The sequence below is a fragment of the Petaurus breviceps genome, unplaced genomic scaffold, assembly GCF_028583685.1.
Source record: "Petaurus breviceps papuanus isolate PSGF00001 unplaced genomic scaffold, PetGlider_PUasm1.0 90849, whole genome shotgun sequence".
Lineage (NCBI taxonomy): Eukaryota > Metazoa > Chordata > Mammalia > Diprotodontia > Petauridae > Petaurus > Petaurus breviceps.
The window spans coordinates 2,464,888-2,483,487 of record NW_027187361.1 but is presented as its reverse complement, the minus strand read 5'-3'; the positions used below and the strand labels follow the sequence as shown (position 1 = coordinate 2,483,487).

General features: G+C 36.3%; 1 long non-coding RNA gene across 1 annotated transcript; it reads left to right on the top strand.

Annotated features, from left to right (window-relative positions):
- Positions 1 to 886: 886 nt before the first annotated feature.
- LOC138149818 (uncharacterized) lies at positions 887 to 2,060 on the top strand. Its single transcript, XR_011165421.1, has 2 exons — positions 887 to 1,159; positions 1,969 to 2,060. It is a non-coding gene; the product is annotated as an uncharacterized lncRNA (long non-coding RNA).
- The last annotated feature ends 16,540 nt before the right edge of the window (positions 2,061 to 18,600 follow it).

Sequence of the window (18,600 nt, the reverse complement as noted above, 5' to 3'; positions counted from 1 at the left end):
GGGCTCCAGGCTCTGGGCTCTAGGCTCTGGACTCCTCGGATCCTGTTCAGAAGAAGCTCCACCACCATAAATTCTCAGGGAATTCTTGCTCAGTTCTCCATTCTCTCTTCTGTAGCTGCTCTGCCACCAGATCCTGGTCTCAAGAAAATTCTGACTGTGCCTCTCTGGGGCTTTTCTTATATACACACAGCATTAGCTTCCTGTTTCAGCCAACCTCTTCCTGTTACATCGGTAACAGGGGATAGGAATTCATATCTTCTGTTTCCCCAACAGAGGCTTGATCAGTTACTAAGTGCTTTTGCCAACACAAAAGGGATCCTTAAATTCAAAATTACATTACCATTACAGCCTCCACTGTAAAAGCTTTTTCATGTCTCTTTTTATGTTAGATAATTTACTGCATCCTTCCTCTCCCTTTCCTCTTCTCCAAGTGAATTCCTCTTTCTCACCCCTTAATTTATTTCTTAAAATAATCATCCCAATTAAAAAAGAAACATTAAAAAATAAATAATTATCCTATCATATTAAACTTAAACTCTGTCCTTTATGTATATTCCTTTTAACCTGAAAGTTTCAAGTGTCACATGTATCATTTTTTTTTTTAAAGCAATCGGGGTTAAGTAACTTGCACAATGTTACACAGCCAGTTATTTCTGGGTGTGGTGCTAAGTATCTGAGCCTGGATTTGATCCAGGTCATCCTGACACTGGCGCCAGTGTTCTTACTTGCTGAGCTACCTGGCCACCCCAAGTATCATTTTCATATGTAGGAGTATGAACAGTTTAACTTTATTGAATCCCTTATTATTTCTCTTTCCTGTTTGCCTTTTTATGCTTTTCTTGAGTCCTATATTTGATAATCAGATTTTGTATTCAGCTCTGGTCTTTCCATCAGGAATGCTTAAAAGTCCTCTATTTCATTAAATGCTCATTCACCACCCCCCAAATGATTATGCTCAGTTTTGTTGGGTAGGTGATTCTTTTTTTTTTTTTGCACTGAATATTTTTACTTTATTGGTGGTAAACAATACAGGACTCTAGGCTTCTTCCCCCTACTACAGGGGTGCTTTGTAACAAGGATGTGAATGGGACATGGGATCCCTAAGTATAGGAACACAGGTTAGGAATGTGGGCTCCCCAGTGGTGTATTTCCTCTTTTTGTCTGGGGATGAAGATCCATGGCTTTCCACTTTGCTCCTTGGAGGCCATGTAGACAATGAGATCTACTACATGGTTGCTATAACCATACACGTTGTCACACCAGGAAATGAGCTTGACAAAATGGTCATTGAGGGCAATACCAGCACCAGAATCGAAGGTAGAAGAGTCAGTGTTGCTGTTGAAGTCACAGGATACAACCTGGTCCTCTATGTAGCCCAAGATGCCCTTCAAGGGTCCCGCTGATGCTTGCTTCACCACTTTCTTGATATCATCATATTTGGCAAGTTTCTCCAGGCGGCAGGTCAAATCCACAACAGATACATTGGGAGTAGGAACACAGAAGGCCATGCCTGTGAGCCTCTCATTCAGTTCAGAATTAACCTTGCCTACAGCCTTAGCAGCACCAGTGGAAACAGGGATGATGTTTTGGGCAGCACCAGGCCCATCATGCCCCAGCTTGCCAGAGGAGCCATATACTGTCTTCTGGGTAGCAGTAATGGCATGGACTGTAGTCATGAATCTTTCCACAATGCCAAAGTTGTCATGAATGACCTTGGCCAAGGGGCCCAAGCTGTTGGTGGTGCAGGAAGCATTACTGACAATCTTAAGGGAATTATCATATTTCTCATGGTTCATTCCCATCATGAACATTGGGGCATCAGCAGAAGGGGCAGAGATGATGACCCTCTTGGCTCCACCCTTCAAGTGAGCCCCAGCCTTTTCCATGGTGGTAAAGACTCCAGTGGACTCTACAACATACTTGGCTCTAGCATCTCCCCATTTAATACTGGTGGGATCCTGTTCCTAGAAGCTGGTAATGGCTTTTCCATTGATCACCAGCTTCCCATTCTCAGCCTTGACAGTGCCCTTGAATTTGCCATGAGTGGAATCATATTGAAACATACAAACCATGTAGTTGAGGTCAATGAAGGGGTCATTGATGGCCACAATGTCTACTCCACCTGAGGTGAATGCAGCCCTGGTCACAAGGCTCCCAATACGGCCAAATCCATTGACTCCGACCTTCACCATCTTGTTTCAGGGATGCGACTTAAGCAGCAGAACCTGGCACTGAGCTTGGGAGAAAAGCTGAAAGGGCTAGGTGATTTCTGGTTGTAATCCTAGCTCTTTTCTGCTCCAGAATATCATATTTCAAGCCCTCAGATTTTTTATTGTAGAAGCTGCTAAATCTTGTGTTATCCTGACTGTGGCTCCACTATATTTGAATAGTTTCTTTCTGGTTGCTTACAATATTTTCTCCTTGACCTGGAAACTCTGGAATTTGTCTATAATGTTGCTAGAAGTTTTCATTTTGGGATCTCTTCCAGAAGGAGGTCAGTGGATTTTTTTCAATTTCTATTTATCCTCTGGCTCTAAAATATCATGACAGTTTTCCTTGAAAATGTCTTTTAAAATTATTTTTAGCTCTTTTTTTTAACATGGCTTTCAAATAGTCCAATAATTCTTAAATTATCTCTCCTCAATCTATTTTTCAGGTCAATAGCTTTTCCAATAAAGTATTTCTCATTTTCACCATTTTTTTATTCTTTTGATTTTGTTTCTTTCTTGATGTCTCATAAAGTCATTAACTTTCAATTGCTCTATTCTAATTTTTAAGGAAGTATTTTCTTCAGTTAGCTTTTGTAGTTCCTTTTCTTCAGTGAATTCTAGTAACTCTTTATTCCATTTGGCCAATTCTGGTTTTCAAGGCATTCTCGTCCTCTTTGGATTTTTGTGCTTCTTTTACTATTTTATTTACATTATTTTATATATTTACCATTTTAATGTGCTATTTTCTTCAGTACTTTTTGTTCCTCCTTTACCAACTTGTTGAATTTTTTCATGGTTTTCTTGCATTACTTTCAATTCTGCTATCAAAATTTTCTTCTACCTCACTTACTTGATTTTTCAAATTCTTTATGAGATCTTCCATAGTTTGCAACCAATTTATGAGTCTTTGGATGTATCAGTTTTGATTTGTTGTCTTCTAAGTTAGTGTTTTGATCTATCTTATCACCATACTAACTTTCAATAGTCAGGATCTTTTTCTGATGCTTTCTTATTTTCCCAGTCTATTTCTTGACTTTTAACTATTTGTTAAAGTGGGCTCTGCTTCTGGAGTGGAGGGGATACTGTCCCAAACTTCAGGTTTTTGTGCAACTGTTTCAGAGATAATTCTGGGCACCTGTAAGTTTTCAGTTTTTCCAAGGGGGGGTATGATCTAGTAGGAAGTGTATTTACTATTCTCCTGTCCTGTGCTCTGGTCTGTGAGTGACCACAAGCACTCTTTTCTACCTTAGAACTATGACCAGGGACACAACTCCCCTGTGGTTGCAAATTCTGGTGTGCTAGTAATACTCTTCAACCTGGGATTGAGACCCAGGATTGTGACCTAGACCAAAATATTGGCAATGCAATAGAATCCTGCCCCTAGTGCCATCAGAGGGTCCTTTATAACTATCTTATGACCCTCTTACCATCTGTAAGCTGAGGGGTATAGTAATCACCTCTGTTGCTATTGATCCAGTTGCCCCCAAGACCTACACTCCTGCTGTGCTCCACCCTCACACTGGTGCAAAAGACTTTTCTTGTCAAATTTTTAAGATGTATTTTACTGGAAAATCATTTTACCCTGTACTTTTGTGCATTCTGCCACTCCAGAATTTGTTTTGAGGCAATATTTAAGTGGAGTTTTTTTGGAGGAGTTTTGGTGAGAACTCAGGTAAGTCTCTGTTTTTTCTCCATCTTCTTGGTTCTGCTCCACCTCCCCCCCACCAGTTTAATGATTTTATTTTAACATATGTACACATTGTTTTCCAGATTGGTTGAACCCAGTCACAGCTATATTAAGTGTATTAATGAGCCTCTTTTCCACAGCTCTTCTAACAAACATCTGTTATTTTCCTTTTTTTAATCATCTGCCATATCTATTATTTTTACTGTTCTTTCCTTTTTTTCATTGAGTTCAGATCTTATTTCTAATGAATTTATTACCTGCCTATGCACAGGCAGCTGATTCAGGGAAAACTTCCTTGTTTTTAGTATTTTACTGTCTCTTCAAACATAGTTAATTTCATTCTTTATTACGGTTTGGTGCTTATGTCCAACATCTAATGATTCTTTTTTTCTCTTTACTCTTTTTTATAAAGATAATCTTCATAACATAGAGGTATGAGGTTCCTTTATAATCTGCAAGATTTTAGTCTCTCTCATATAAAATCCACTCCATCAATTCCTTCCTTTTTACTTAGTCAAGGAACACCTATGAGCCTCCTTTCTATTTAGACACAACTTCCTTTTTTCTTATTGTTTTACTTATAATTATCTCAAGATTGAAATTATTCATCTTCCCTAACAATATACGCACATAGTCATTGGACAAGGATCTCATTTTTAAGTAGTTATAGTCAAATTAAAGTTTTTTGATTATCTAAAAACTATGTGATTCTTAGTACTCTCTAGCTTTTTTCTACTCTGTCACTATAAAGAAATAGGAAAGGGCTACACAAGATTGCTTCATAGGTTGTAATGGCGAAAAAATATCATCACCAAGTGGGCAATTGGTCTCAATATGTCTCCCTGTGAATAGCTATGGTGTTCCTTGGAAGCTTCATCTGTTTCCCAGGGCCATACTTGACAGTTTTGCACAAATGGAGAATCTTCTAGAGCTTGTACTTCACTGGCATAGTCTAATAGAATTGATAATAACCTTCATGTTCATACCTATCACAGTAGGACTTTTGTGTAGGACCTGTAAGTCTAATCCTTAACTTATACCAAAACTTTATAAAAGTTATCTATAAACATAATGAAGATATCTTTGATATCGGTATTATAAAAGAATAAGCAGAATTTCACAGACATTATTCAACAAGGACCATAATTTTGCTATATCACAACTGATTAAAAATTTAGAGAATGAAATATGTCATTCCATTTACTGTTTGTTTATTGGAAAACAGGGATTCTTAACATGAGGCCTATGAATTTTTTAAAAAAATGAAAATTATTACTTCGATTCAATTGATTTCCTTTGTAATCCTTTGCATTTTATTTATATGCATTTAAAGGCATTTTTCCGAGAATGAGTCCATAGGCTTCACTAGGTACCATGCCTAACATGAGGCACAAAACAGGGAGACAAATGGTCCCAAAATATTTGGCACTGTTATAGAAGGGAACTGGCAATAAACGTGGGTTGAGAAGGGAGTCTTTGTTCATGGTGGAATCCTCTAGTCATCTGTGTTTGTAGATGGCCCTGCTTTTATAACATCAAGCTTTAGAATATTGCACACCTTCCTTGAAGATGTCTGTAATCATGCAAAAAAACTTGGGCCTATTTATCAACACAGGAAATATCCAATGGGTAAAGAATGTATTTTGCCCAGATTTCAACATGCCTCTGAATGGACACCCCATAGAACTTGCCCATCATTATCTGTATCTGGGGCAGAAAATACAGATGAATGATGAGCTTAAGTCCAGTTGGGTAAGAGAGAGAGAGCAGGCTGAATGACTTTCATCTAGTTACAAAGCACTTTTACTGACTTCAACATTTTGAGAACATCAAAAGCCTATCATTTCAATACAGTTTTTAGTTGGTTCTCTAGGCAACAAGACTTTGAACACCACAGCCCACAAAGAACTATGGCTAAGCATCACATAGAAAGCAATGGAAGGGTATATGGTGAGTGTGAGCAGGCTGCAACATAGAATCATCAAGGAACCCCAAAGAACCAAAGAAATGGATTCCTTTAAGGAGTTGTATAACAGAGATGGTTGGGCTGAACACATTACATGAGGGAAAAAGGTCAGGTGGATGGACGGAATATTCTACTGTATCCTTGTGATAATGCAAAAAAGAGAAGAAGGCCTCCTGCACATAGAAGGGACTACTTATAGTGAACTTTTGGGAGGATATAGAAGAGAGTTGCATGGAGTGGGCTAACATAATTTGCTTATAATCTGCATGACTGGGGAGAACTCTTCACCTGATGAGAAAACGATTTGAGTATTTTATTATCATATCTTTCTTTCTGGTTTATAAGCTCCATGCTGACATACTACTCTTAGTTACCTTCATCACAACTATGATGGGATCTTAGTAAGTAGTTCTTATGATCATGTGCCTCAAGTTTTAGCTAGGTAGGCATGCCACAAATTGTATGAAACTTATACTTACAATTGCATGAGTCTCCATAATTGTCTCTCAAATCACATTACATCACTTGAACATATATGAACTTCCCAGCTCTCTAATAGTATGACTCAATTCCTCATGACAAAGAATAAAGATTTACCATGAAACATGATAATAATAAAAATATAAAATGGAAAACAACCATATTAAGAAATGTGTGAATATTTGTTGAATTTTTAAGCTTATTGCCCTTACTGCTATTCTGTCTGCTACTATCAATGTTAGATACATTGCACTATATAGTGCGCAAAGATAATCTTGAGGAATTTGTTATTCTGTCCTTCTAGTACTAGAGAAAGAGAGCAGGTGGTTGGGGTTGAGAGGTGAAAGGGAAAAGAGGCATTCCTTTCATCTTTCTCTTGTGCCTCCTAGCATACCTATAACTGCGAGGTCCCATAGTAGATAAAAAACATCACTAGAAATGATTCACTTTATAGTGTGTCTCAAAGTATAAATCAGTATACAAATGTAAAGGGTTTAAAATGAACTCTCAGAAGGGTTTTCAGTTTGTAGCATAGCAAAATATAAAGTTGAGATTAATTTGGTAATACCCTAAGGTTTTAATCAAATGTCTTTGGTTGGACTTTGCCTAACTTTTCAAATTATCTCACATTATCCAACTTCAAGGCTTATTTTTAACTCCAAACGTGATAGAGCAAGTTGAAATAGATATCTTTGGTGATCTTAAATATACATCAGTGGGGATTCAAAAATAAAATCAAATAATCTATAAATCTAGGTTTCAATGAAAGCTAAACACAGGTACATGTAGATACAAAAGAAGGTTATATTTTAACATTCTCTAATTATGCACACATTGTAAGAATTAATGATCCATAAAAAGATTCCATAAAATGTCATTTTCATCAGGGGAATTGAGTGTAACTCCCTTTACCCTAATTAAATTGTTAAAACAAATACAGTTCAAAGTTCAACACACACACACACACACACAATGATCAATCTTCGAAGACTTTGGTAGACAGGAACTGCCTTGCTTTGACCATCCATTATTTACTACAACAGACACAAAGCGGGCTGTTTTCTAACTTTTTCAAGCCCCCCACTTTTTTCAAGCCTGTCACAGCCCAAAAATGAGGCTCAACTCCATCTGGGAATTGAACTCCCAACCTCACAGTAAAAACATACATGTAACATCAAGCTAATGCATTAATTGTATGTCACATGCAAAGGTTAAATCTGTTCCCTCACTCTAACTTCCCAGAAAAATGCATATCTTTTTTCAGTTTGAACTAGATGCTGAAATCACACATCCTCAACCATATCAGTATGTGAACCACATCCAGGTACTCTAGCAGATCAAGTTTTTTTTTTTTTTTCTTACAGCTTCCCCCTCATTGAACAGCTAATCTTTGCCTCAGATCATTTGATTCAGAGTATTGGCCACTTTTAATGTGATTTGAATATTTTGGGCAGACTATTTAATGGTGGTATGAATGTGATTCCATTCAGCAGAACTATTAGGAGGCATTCTATGCCTGCAGCAAAAGCATCAAATATGCCTGGTGCAAGCAGCTTGATTGTGCCCTCAGTTGAGAAATAATAGGAAGGAGCAGGTATGGTGGCAGAGAGATGGAACTTATCCCAGATTGCCATCTGGTATTTAACAAATTGCTTTTGTTAATTATATGCTGAGCTGTATTGTTTCTATGCTGCTGAAAGTTTGCAACTGTTGAATTGTTGTCAGTACCCTCTAAATTTGGCATCCTCTAAAATCTGTACCCTTGGGCAAAGTTCCAGATGTCCAATCCTAGTTCTGAGTCTGATAGGTGGTAATATCATTCAGACTTCCAAATTTAAAGACAATTCTTCTGGCACTACCCATTTGCTATAGCAGTATTATATAGTGAGCAGGAATGACATGAGTAAGGTTGTTATAGACTGTCTTTGATGGACATGTAACTTCTATTGCCTCTGCCAAGTGAAAGGGGTGTCAGGAACCCAGGACAGGTTATAGTTACAGACTGAAATGTCCATCCTCTGCTTTCTATATTAAAGGCACAGTTACTTGTTTCAGTTGTTCATTTACACTGTATCTTCAGAGAAGTTGCTTAACTTCTCTGTCCATTAATATTCTAACATTTAAAGGGTTTAGATTTGATATTCTTTCTGCTTTAAAATTTTATATTTTTCTATTTCTCCCCTGTAACCTAGTTTACTTCCCATGGGAAGAAATTATATATCCCTTAATGCATACTCCATATAATATAGTACATATGCTTAGTGCATACTCGATATGATATACCATATAATATAGAGTTACAATTATTAACTGTGGATTTCCTTCCTTCATATTTCCCCCATTTGTTCTTCTTTCCTCCTTTCACCTTATCTCCTCAAAAGTGTTTTACTTCTGACCACTGCCTCCCCCAATCTGCCCTACTATTTTCCTATTGCATGACAGAAATTTTTATACTCAACTGAATGTGTGCGTTACTTCTTCTTTGAGTCAATTTTGATAAGAATAATGGCCATGTTGCCTGTCACCCCCCACCTTATCTTCCACTCTATTGTAAAAGCTCTTTTGTACCTTTTGTACATGAGATAATTTATCCCATTCTACTTCTCCCTTCCACCTTTCCCCAGGGCATGTCTATTTCTCACTCCTCAATTTTTTATTTTTACTATAATACCATCATAATCAAGGCACACTCAAGCTCTGCATCTATGTATACTTCTTCTACCTGCCATAGTAATCATAAAGTTCTTAGGAGTTACATATATCATCTTCCCATGTAGGAATGTAAATATTTTATCCTTATTGAATTCCATATATGTTTTCTTTCCTGTTTACCTTTAGATGCTTCTCTTGAGCTTGATATTTGAAAAATAAATTTTCTATTCACCTCTGAATTTTTTATCCTGAATGTTTGAAAGATATCTATTTAATTAAGTGCCCATTTTACCTCCTAAAGGATTATACTTAGTTTTGCTGGGTAGGTGACTTTTGATTATAATCATAACCCCTTTGCTCTCTGGATTGTCAAAATCCAAGTCTTCTAATCCTTTCATGTAGCAGTTATTAGTATTCCATTCTCCTGACTGTGAGACTCCACAATTTTTGTGGGGTTTTTTTTTTGTTTTTTTTTTCTGCTTGCAATATTTTCTCCTTGACTTGAGAGCTCTGGAATATGACCATAATATTCCTGGGAGTTTTCTCTTTTTTTAATCTGTTTTAGGAGGTGATTGGTGGATTCTTTCAACTTCTCCTTTGCCCTCTGGTTCTAGAACATCAGGGTAAGTTTCCTTAATCATTTATTGAAATATGATGTCTAGGCTCTTTTTTTGATCATAGCTTTCAGGTAGTCTAGTAGTTCTTAAATAATCTCTCCTGAATCTATTTTCCAGGTCAGTTGTTTTTCAAATGAGGTAATTCATATTTTTTTAAATCATTCTTTTGATTTTGTTTTATTACTTTTTCATGGAATTATTAGATTGCAGTTGTTCAATTCTAATTTTTAGGAAATTATTTTCTTCTGTGAACTTTTCTATCTCATGTTCCATATGAAAATTCTACTTTTAAAGTAGTTTCATTCTTCAGTGAAATTTTGCATATCTTTTTCCATTTGGCCAATTCAGATCATATATATATTCTGACCATAAGAAATGAAACAAGTATTTCCACAACCAAGTTGGATAGAAAAACAGAGGATTGCACCTGAAATTGCAGATACAGTACATACAACTTGGTATTCCTTTTCAAATGTACAGCAAAGTTATCATGTAACTTTCTTTTTTTTCCTTCTCTCCCACCCCAAATTTTGAAATGACTACCATTAGACACAAATATGTATGTGTAAATGTACACACACACATATATACATACATATATATACATACATACAAATACATATATACATAAGGAATATTGCGGAGTCAAAGGGTCTAGGCAGTTTAATTACTCTTTGAACATAATTCCAAATCTCTCTCCAAAATAGTTGTATCAACTTATAAATCTACCAACAATGAATTAAAGTTCAACATTTTCCATATTCTCTACAACATTTGTCATTTTTTCCCCTCTATCACTTTGGCCAATCTGATAATGTGTGAAATGATATCCCAGGGTTGTTTCTCTAATTAATAAGGATTTAGAATATTTTTTTCAGATGACTATAAATTGTTTCAATTTCTTCATTGGAAAAATCACCTATTCATATCATCAGATCCTCTTTTTTATCAGGGAATGGTTCATATTCTAATAGATTTGACAAAAATTCTTTTGTATTGGAGATATGATACCTCTACTCAAAGGAAGTATGTATTAAAAAAAAAAAAACTTCCAGGGACGGAGTCAACATGGAAAAGTAAAAGCAGGAACTTCCTTAAACTCATCCCCCAATTACCTTTAATACCTCTGAAAATGACTTTAAAGAAATTTTAGAGCTACAGAACCCAAAAAATGACAGAGCCAAATAAATTTCCCACAAAAGATCCTGGCAGGGCAACAGGCAGGGTCTATCACACCAGGCTAAGATTGTAGTTCGGTCCTATGTGGGTCACACTGACACAGACCAGTGGCACAGAGCAGACCAGAGTAGACCTCTAGGGACTGAATCACTGGCAGCTGTGGCAGTTTCCAGACTTCTCAACCCCCAAAAGACAAAGTAAAAGATCGGTGAAGAAACTCTACTGGACCAGGGTGAGAGAAGATCATAGTCTGGCCTCTACCCCTGGGGTGGCAGAGGTGGCATGCCCGAAGCTGTGGTAGCAGCATCAGCAGTGGCTGCTTCCAGAGCTTCAGGCCCACAGATGGTAGGGAACCAAGGGGATGATGAGAGGGCAATTGTAGGAATCTCTTTGCTTGGGCTGAGACAGGATTATCTTGCTTTGCCCTGCTTAGATTTGGGTCTCAGTCTTAAGTGGTGGTGCTGGGATGAGGAGGAGCTCGGCATGGCAGAGCTTGTGACGGCTATAGAGGGGAGTCCTCCTCACAGTTCTGATGCAGTTGTCTGGCAGTAGCTCTGAAAACAGCTATGCAAAACACCAGAAATTTGGGACACAACACTCTCCACTCTGGAAGCAGAGTTCTACCATGGCGAACAACTCAAACATCAAGTAATTGGTTGGGAAAATGAACAAACAGAGGAAAAGAAATCAGGCTATAGAATACTTCTTTTATGAGAAAGAAGATCAAAACAGAAGACAGCAAAGTCAAAACTCCTGTATCAAAAGCCTACAAGAAAAAAAATAAATTTGTCTCAGACCTGGAGGAGCTCAAAAAGGAGTTTGAAAATCAAGCAAGAGAAGTAGAGGAAAAGTTGGGAATAGAAATAAGAGTGATGAGGGGCGGCCAGGTGGCTCAGCGAGTAAGAGTACCGGCTCCAGTGTTGGGATGACCTGGAGATCGAATCCCGGGCTCAGACACTCAGCACCACACCCAGAAATAACTGGCCGTGTAACCTTGAGCAAGTTACTTAACCCTGATTGCTTAAAAAAAAAAAAGAAAGAAATAAAAGTGATGCAAGAAAATCATAAAAAAATGAGTCAACAACTTGCTAAAGAAGACCCCCAAAATGCTGAAGAAAATTATACCTTAAAAAATAGACTAATTCAAATAGCAAAGGAGATCCAAAAAGTCAATGAGGAAAAGAATGCCTTAAAAATAATAATTGGCCAGATGGAAAAGGAACTTCAAAATCTCACTGAGGAAAATAATTCCTTCAAAATTAGAATGGAACAAATGGAAGCTAATGACTTTATGAAGAATCAAAATATTATGAAAAACATTCAAAAGCAGGAAAAAATAGAAGACTATGTGAAACATCTCAGTGGAAAAACCACTGACAAGGAAAACAGATTTAGGAGAGATAATTTAAAAATTATTGGACTACCTGAAAATCGTGATCAAAAACAGTATAGACATCATTTTTCAAGAAATTATCAAAGAAAACTGCCCTGATATTCTAGAACCAAAGGGTCAAATAGAAATGGAAAGAACCCTCTGATCATGTCTTGAAAAAGATCCCCCACAAAAGAAAACTCCTAGGAACATTGTAATCAAATTCCAGAGTTTCTAGGTAAAAGAGAAAATGTTATAAGCAGTCAGGAAGAAACAACTTTAGTATTGTGGAAATACAACCAGGATAACAGAAGATCTAGTAGCTTCTAAATTAAGGAATCAAAGGACTCAGAATATGATATTCCAGAGATCAGAGGAGCTAGAATTAAAACCAAGAATCAACTACCCAGCAAAACTGAGTATAATACTTCAGGGGGAAATATGATAATTCAATGAAATAGAGGACTTTTAATCATTCTTGATGAAAAGACCAGAGCTGAACAGAAAATTTGACTTTCAAATACAAGATGCAAGAGAAGCATGAAAAGAGAAATTGGAAAGAGAAATTATAAGAGTATTATTAAAGTTGAACTGTTTACATTCCTTCATGGAAAGATATTTGTAACTCATGAGTCTTTTCTCAGTATTAGGATAGTTGAAGGGAATACACACACACACAAACATATATATGTATGTATATTTATATGTGTGTATATATGTATGTAGTAAGTTGAATATGAAGGGATAGTATCAAAAAAACAAATTAAGGGATGATAGAGCAATATATTGGGAGAAGGAGAAAGGGAGAAATAGAATAGGGTAAATTATTTCACATAAAAGAAGCTAGAGAAAGCCGTTACAATGGAGGAGAAGAACAGGGAAGTGAAAGGAAATGAGTCAACCTTACTCTCATTGGATTTGTTTTGAGAAGGGAATAACATACACACTCAATTGGGTATCTTACCCTACAGGAAAATAAGAGGGAAGAGGATAAAAGGGGGGATGATAGGAGGGAGGAAAGACTGGGGAGTGGGCAGTCAGAAGAAAACACTTTTGAAAAGGAACAGGGTCAAAGGAGAAAATGGAATGAGGGCCAGGATAGGGTGGAGGGAAATAAAGTCTTTCACAATATGACTACTATGAAAATATTTTGCATAACTATACATGTATAACCTGTATTGATTTACTTGTCTTCCCAGTGGAGCTGGGTGAGGAGGGAAGAAGGGAGAGAATCTGGAACTCAAAGTTTTAAAAACAAATGTTAAAAAAAATTGCTTGTTACATGCAACTGGGAAATAAGATATACAGGCAATGTAGTATAGAATTCCATCTTGCCCTACAAGAAAGTAAGGTGGAAGGGAGGGGGAATGAGGGAATATAGGAGAGGGCAGACTGGTGGAAGGGGTAATCAATATGCTTGCCATCCTGGGATGGGAATGTAAGGGAGAGATGGGGAGCAAATTTGGAACTCAAAATCTTGTGGAAATGAATGTTGAATACTAAAAATAAATAAATTCAGGAGGAAAAATCCCCCCAATTTTCTGCTTTCCTTCTTATCTTGGCTATATTTGTATTATTTGTACAAAAACTTATTTAACATTTCTGCATTTTAAAGAGTTTTGCTTATTTTATTTTTGTGCTTCTTTTACCATTTGCCCCATTCTGTTTTTAAGATGTTATTTTCTTCCTGCATCACTCTTATTTTTGTTCCCAATTTTTCTTCTACCTCTCTTATTTGATTTTTAAAATCCTTTTTTAGTTCTTCTGTGAGTTGTTTTTTTGTTTTGTTTTGTTTTGTGTGTGTGTGTGTGTGTGTGTGTGTGTGTGTGTTTTAGTCCTGAGACCAGTTCACCTTTTCTGCTGAGGCATTTAATGTAGCCATTTTGAAATTTTTGCTCTCATCTGAGTTTTTCTTTAATCTTCCTTGTCACCATAGTAACTTTTTAATGATCGGGTTTTTTTTTTATTTGTTTATTTGGGTTTTTTTTTTGTTGTTGTTGTTGCTTGATCATTTTTTCAATCCATTTTTTTTTTACTTTTAACTTTATATTAAAGCTGGTCTCTGTTCCTAGGCTGTAAGGGGCACTCTTTGAAGTTTCAGGGTTTTGTTGTTGTTTTTCTGTTGTTTTCAGAGCTAATTCTTGGGTCTATGTTTTTAGTTCTTCTAAGGTGCCATTATCAAAGGAAAATTGTGGTCACTGCTCTCCTGACCAACAGTACTATGGGCTGTGAGTGACCACGTATTGTTTTCAATTTTAGAACTCTGACCAGCGACGCTGTTCCTTTCTGTTCAGGAGCTTTAGTGTACTAGTGCATTTCCTTGCTCTGGGATGGCAACCTGATACTGAGCATGAGAAATGCAACGGAGTCATGTACTCAGTGCCAACAAAAGGTTTCCTTGGAAACTCCTTTTGACCAGTGGTCTGATCCCCTTCCTCTCTCTGGGTGGAGAGCTCCACTGCAGATTCATGTGCCCCTGGGTCTACTGCTGATTTGTGTGTGAAGTGGCCTGCTACTGACTGCCTTAAGCAGGGGCCCAGGGTCTCACCACTGACCTCTGGCTTCACTTCTGGTTTACTGGGTGTGGCATATGCTGAACTGCATTTCCTTCTTACTCCAATTGTCTTAGTCTGAAATATTATTTCATCCCATCCTTTTTTTTTCTTTTGTTTTTGTTGCTCCAGAATTTATTTTGAAGGATTATTTTAAATTTGTTTGAAGGAGTATCTGGGAGGAGTTGAGTGAGTCCCTGCCCTTATTCTTCTATCTTGGCTCTGCCCCTCACTTGAATGTCTCCTGTTTTCCAAACTAAACAGACAGAGTTCTACTTTACTCCTTCTGTTGATTTTTGAAACTCAAAATTTCAAAGCATTCACCCTTTGTAAATTCAAAATGGTAATGGAACATCATAGAAATATCTAAAAGGGGGTCTGTGTTCCAATCAAAATGGCATATTCTTAATTAAGTAACTGAGCAAAGAAAGCACCATTTCCTTTTTATTTACTAGCATGTACCAAATGTTCTTTACTGATCTACAGAAAAGGATATTAATGTCACTTTTATAAATGACATGGAACGCTTTTATTCTTCTGGAGGCAAAATAATTAATTAGAATTTCACAACTACTGCTTTTTAAAACTATTATTCATGTTTAATCAAGCTGACATACATTTGATTGCATTACAATGGAGTGCATCAACAGAGTCATGAAGATAACCAAAATAACTAGACTATCTCCAGTAATTATAGTTATCTTAAATCTTTAGATTTATCTTAATATCTTGTCACCAAATCAGTTTAGCCAGGCATAATGTATTTACTTATTAAGTGAATGCTTTTTGTGATAATCTGAAACCCAAATTGATCTTAAATGATAGATTAATTGACCCTCATAAACTTGGGCATGGACTAAACAATGGTTAGAGAGTCCTTCTAAAGGTTTCTCTACTGGGGTATATGTTACCCCTTTATGCACAGTCCTTCACTTACAATATCTTAATAACACTGCCTTGAAAATAATAATGCCTTGGTGGATTTACAGTTACATCAGCACAGAGAGACCCTTTACCAACAATGATAACAATTCCACAAGACTTTCCTCTCCTATGTGATTCTTCTTTGTATTTTATCATGAATTCATCATGGATGAAAACCTCCATATACTGGTGCCTTTTATCTTGTTCTCACAGAGACATCAGTGTTTCATTTGGTTTATCCAACTGGTGTCTTTCATTCACAATAAGTGACCAGCTCATCTCCTTTCCTGATAATTTATATTTCCAATAATATCTTTTCATTAGTTTTCACACTCAAATTGTGATTTCCCATGGATTCAACAGATTTAATGTCTTTTGAGATTTTCATCCAATCATTACTAATCCAAGGATGAAGTCATGAAATTAGGACTTACTATTTGCAAAAATAGTGAAGTATTTTAAACTATAGCAATTTTTCCAGGAATTTTTTCATAATTTATTTTTTTATTTATTAGGAAACCTAGTATTAAATAGCCATAATGGGTATATAGAGAAGTCATTATATTCAATAAGAAATAGAAAATCACATTTTTCTTTGTTTGTGCATGTCCACCTCCTAGAATTTTTTTCTTACATGGAGTAGGTGCTTAATAAATAAATGCTGGCTGAGCATATTTGGATTGATGAGAGATGTTAAAGTATTAAATTTTGGAGAAATTTTCCTAAATGGTTGAACTCAATAGTGCAGTTAAATTTTAGAGCACAGCTACAAAATGGGCAGGCTGTATTAACAATGGTGGTTTGCTGTGACATTTGCATTAAGATAAGGGCCACATCATAGTCACAAATGTATTTATGAAAATGTGGTACCTAGAACTAAATACAATATTCAAAAGGTGGTCTGATTATAGCAGAATATTTTGTCCTGTGTTTAGGACTATAAATTTTAATGCAGACTAATATTATATTAGAATCTGTGACTGTCATGTTTCACTGAATACATTGAATATACAGTACATTAAATTATCTACTCTTTTTCATATGTACTTTTTTCTAGGCATGCTACTCCTTCCCTCTTCTACTCCCAAACTTTTTTTTAAACCAAAGTGTAGGATTTTATATTTATTAAAATGTATTTTATTTAGTCCATTTTCTAGTCTATGAATCATTTTGGATCCTGATTCTGTCACCAACATATTAACTGTCCCTTCCAGCTTCATACCATCTGCTAATTTAATAAACATGCTCACCATGACTTCATCCAGTTCATTGATAAAGACAGTAAATAGCATTTGGTCAGTGATAGATCCATATGGTCTTCATTAAAATCTCTTTCCATATTGACAATCAATCAACTAGCATTTATTAGGCTCTTACTATGTTCCTGGCTTTCTCCTAAGCTCTAGAAATAGAAACAAAAGTCAAAAAAGTAAACAACAAAATAGTCTTCTTTTAAAGGCGCTCGTAGTATAATGAATGAGATAGCATGCTAAATAACTTTGTACAAACAAAATATATATCAAATAAACTATAGGTAGTCTCAGAGAGAAGGCACAAAGATAAAGGAAGTGTGGGAAACGTTTTTGGGAGAAAGCAGAATTTTAGTTGAGTTTTATCAGAAATTAGGAAAGATAGAAGATGTAGAAGGAAGACATTTCCAGGCCTGGGGTATAGCCAACATTCATAGCTGTTCTTAAGGTCTAATTGTTTAACTCATTCTTCTTTTAATGGGGGGGGGGTGGAGAGGATAAGAAATATCCTTTTATTTGATTGGAGAAGTTGAATACACCAGACCTTATTAAAATTATGAAGGAGCAATTTTTTTAAGGAGTCATTAACTCCAGCTTCCTGGAATGGAAGTTAGCAGTTGGGGTACTCAATACTACCCAACATGCAGCCTTAGCCAAGTTTCCAAGGAGAAAAAGAGAAGCCCTCTAAACTGACCAACTCCATCAGAGAAAGATACCCAAGACTAAAGATGGATCTATAGGCAAATCCAAAGGACACCTTGGGGTACTATCATTGGAAGGAAACAATGCAGACTCAAAGAGGTCCCAGAAGAAGCTTCTGGATAAGGCTTGAAAGAACCAGAGCATACCATCATCAATCCTCAGGCCCCTGAGATTAGGAAATGCCATGGAGTTAGAGGAGACAGATCCATAAATCTGTATTTGGTTCTCACCTCTTCCTGGTTACTTGCAAGTTAATTAAGTAACAGATCTAGTAAAAACCAGAAAATAAAAGTCACCATGTACTTTTTAATTTTTTTTAATTTATTTTTTGCTTTTTGGAGGGAAATTGCTGTTAAATGACTTGCCCAAGGTCACATGGCTAGTTGTTTTAATAAGTGTCTGAGGCTGGATTTGAACTCAGGTCTTCCTGACTCAAGGGCCAGTGCTCTATTCACTGAGCCACCTAGCCTCCCCACACCATGTACTTTAAAAAAAATCTAGGAATGTTGCAGTACACTGTCCAATGACTTGCTTTTAATCATCAATTACACACATTTTACAAAGTAAATAAAAATTACAGAAGCAAATACATTGGATCCTATGAAGTCAGAAGTGATTTGGGCTTCAAAGTGCATCAAACAATCATGTAATCTGCATCATAGTAGTAAAGGACACAGAACTATTCAAACTATGTTCAATGTCATGCAAGGACCAGAAGAGAAAATTTAAAATGTAAGGGCAAAATAACAAGATAAACAATAAGAGCTATATGAATAATATGAATAATCCAGTTTAAGTAGCTCTAAGAATGATTTGCCTTGTAATTCAAAATATTTTATAGCTATTCTTAATGAAATATTCTCTCAATAGTTTGAATTTACATTTATGTTTGTATTTTGATTTCATTTAGCATAAAAGGAAGCATGATGAGGAGGAAAGAGTTCTGAGTCTGGAATAAAGACAGCTGGGTTCAAGTTTGGAGTCCTCTGTTTACCAACTGTGTGACCCT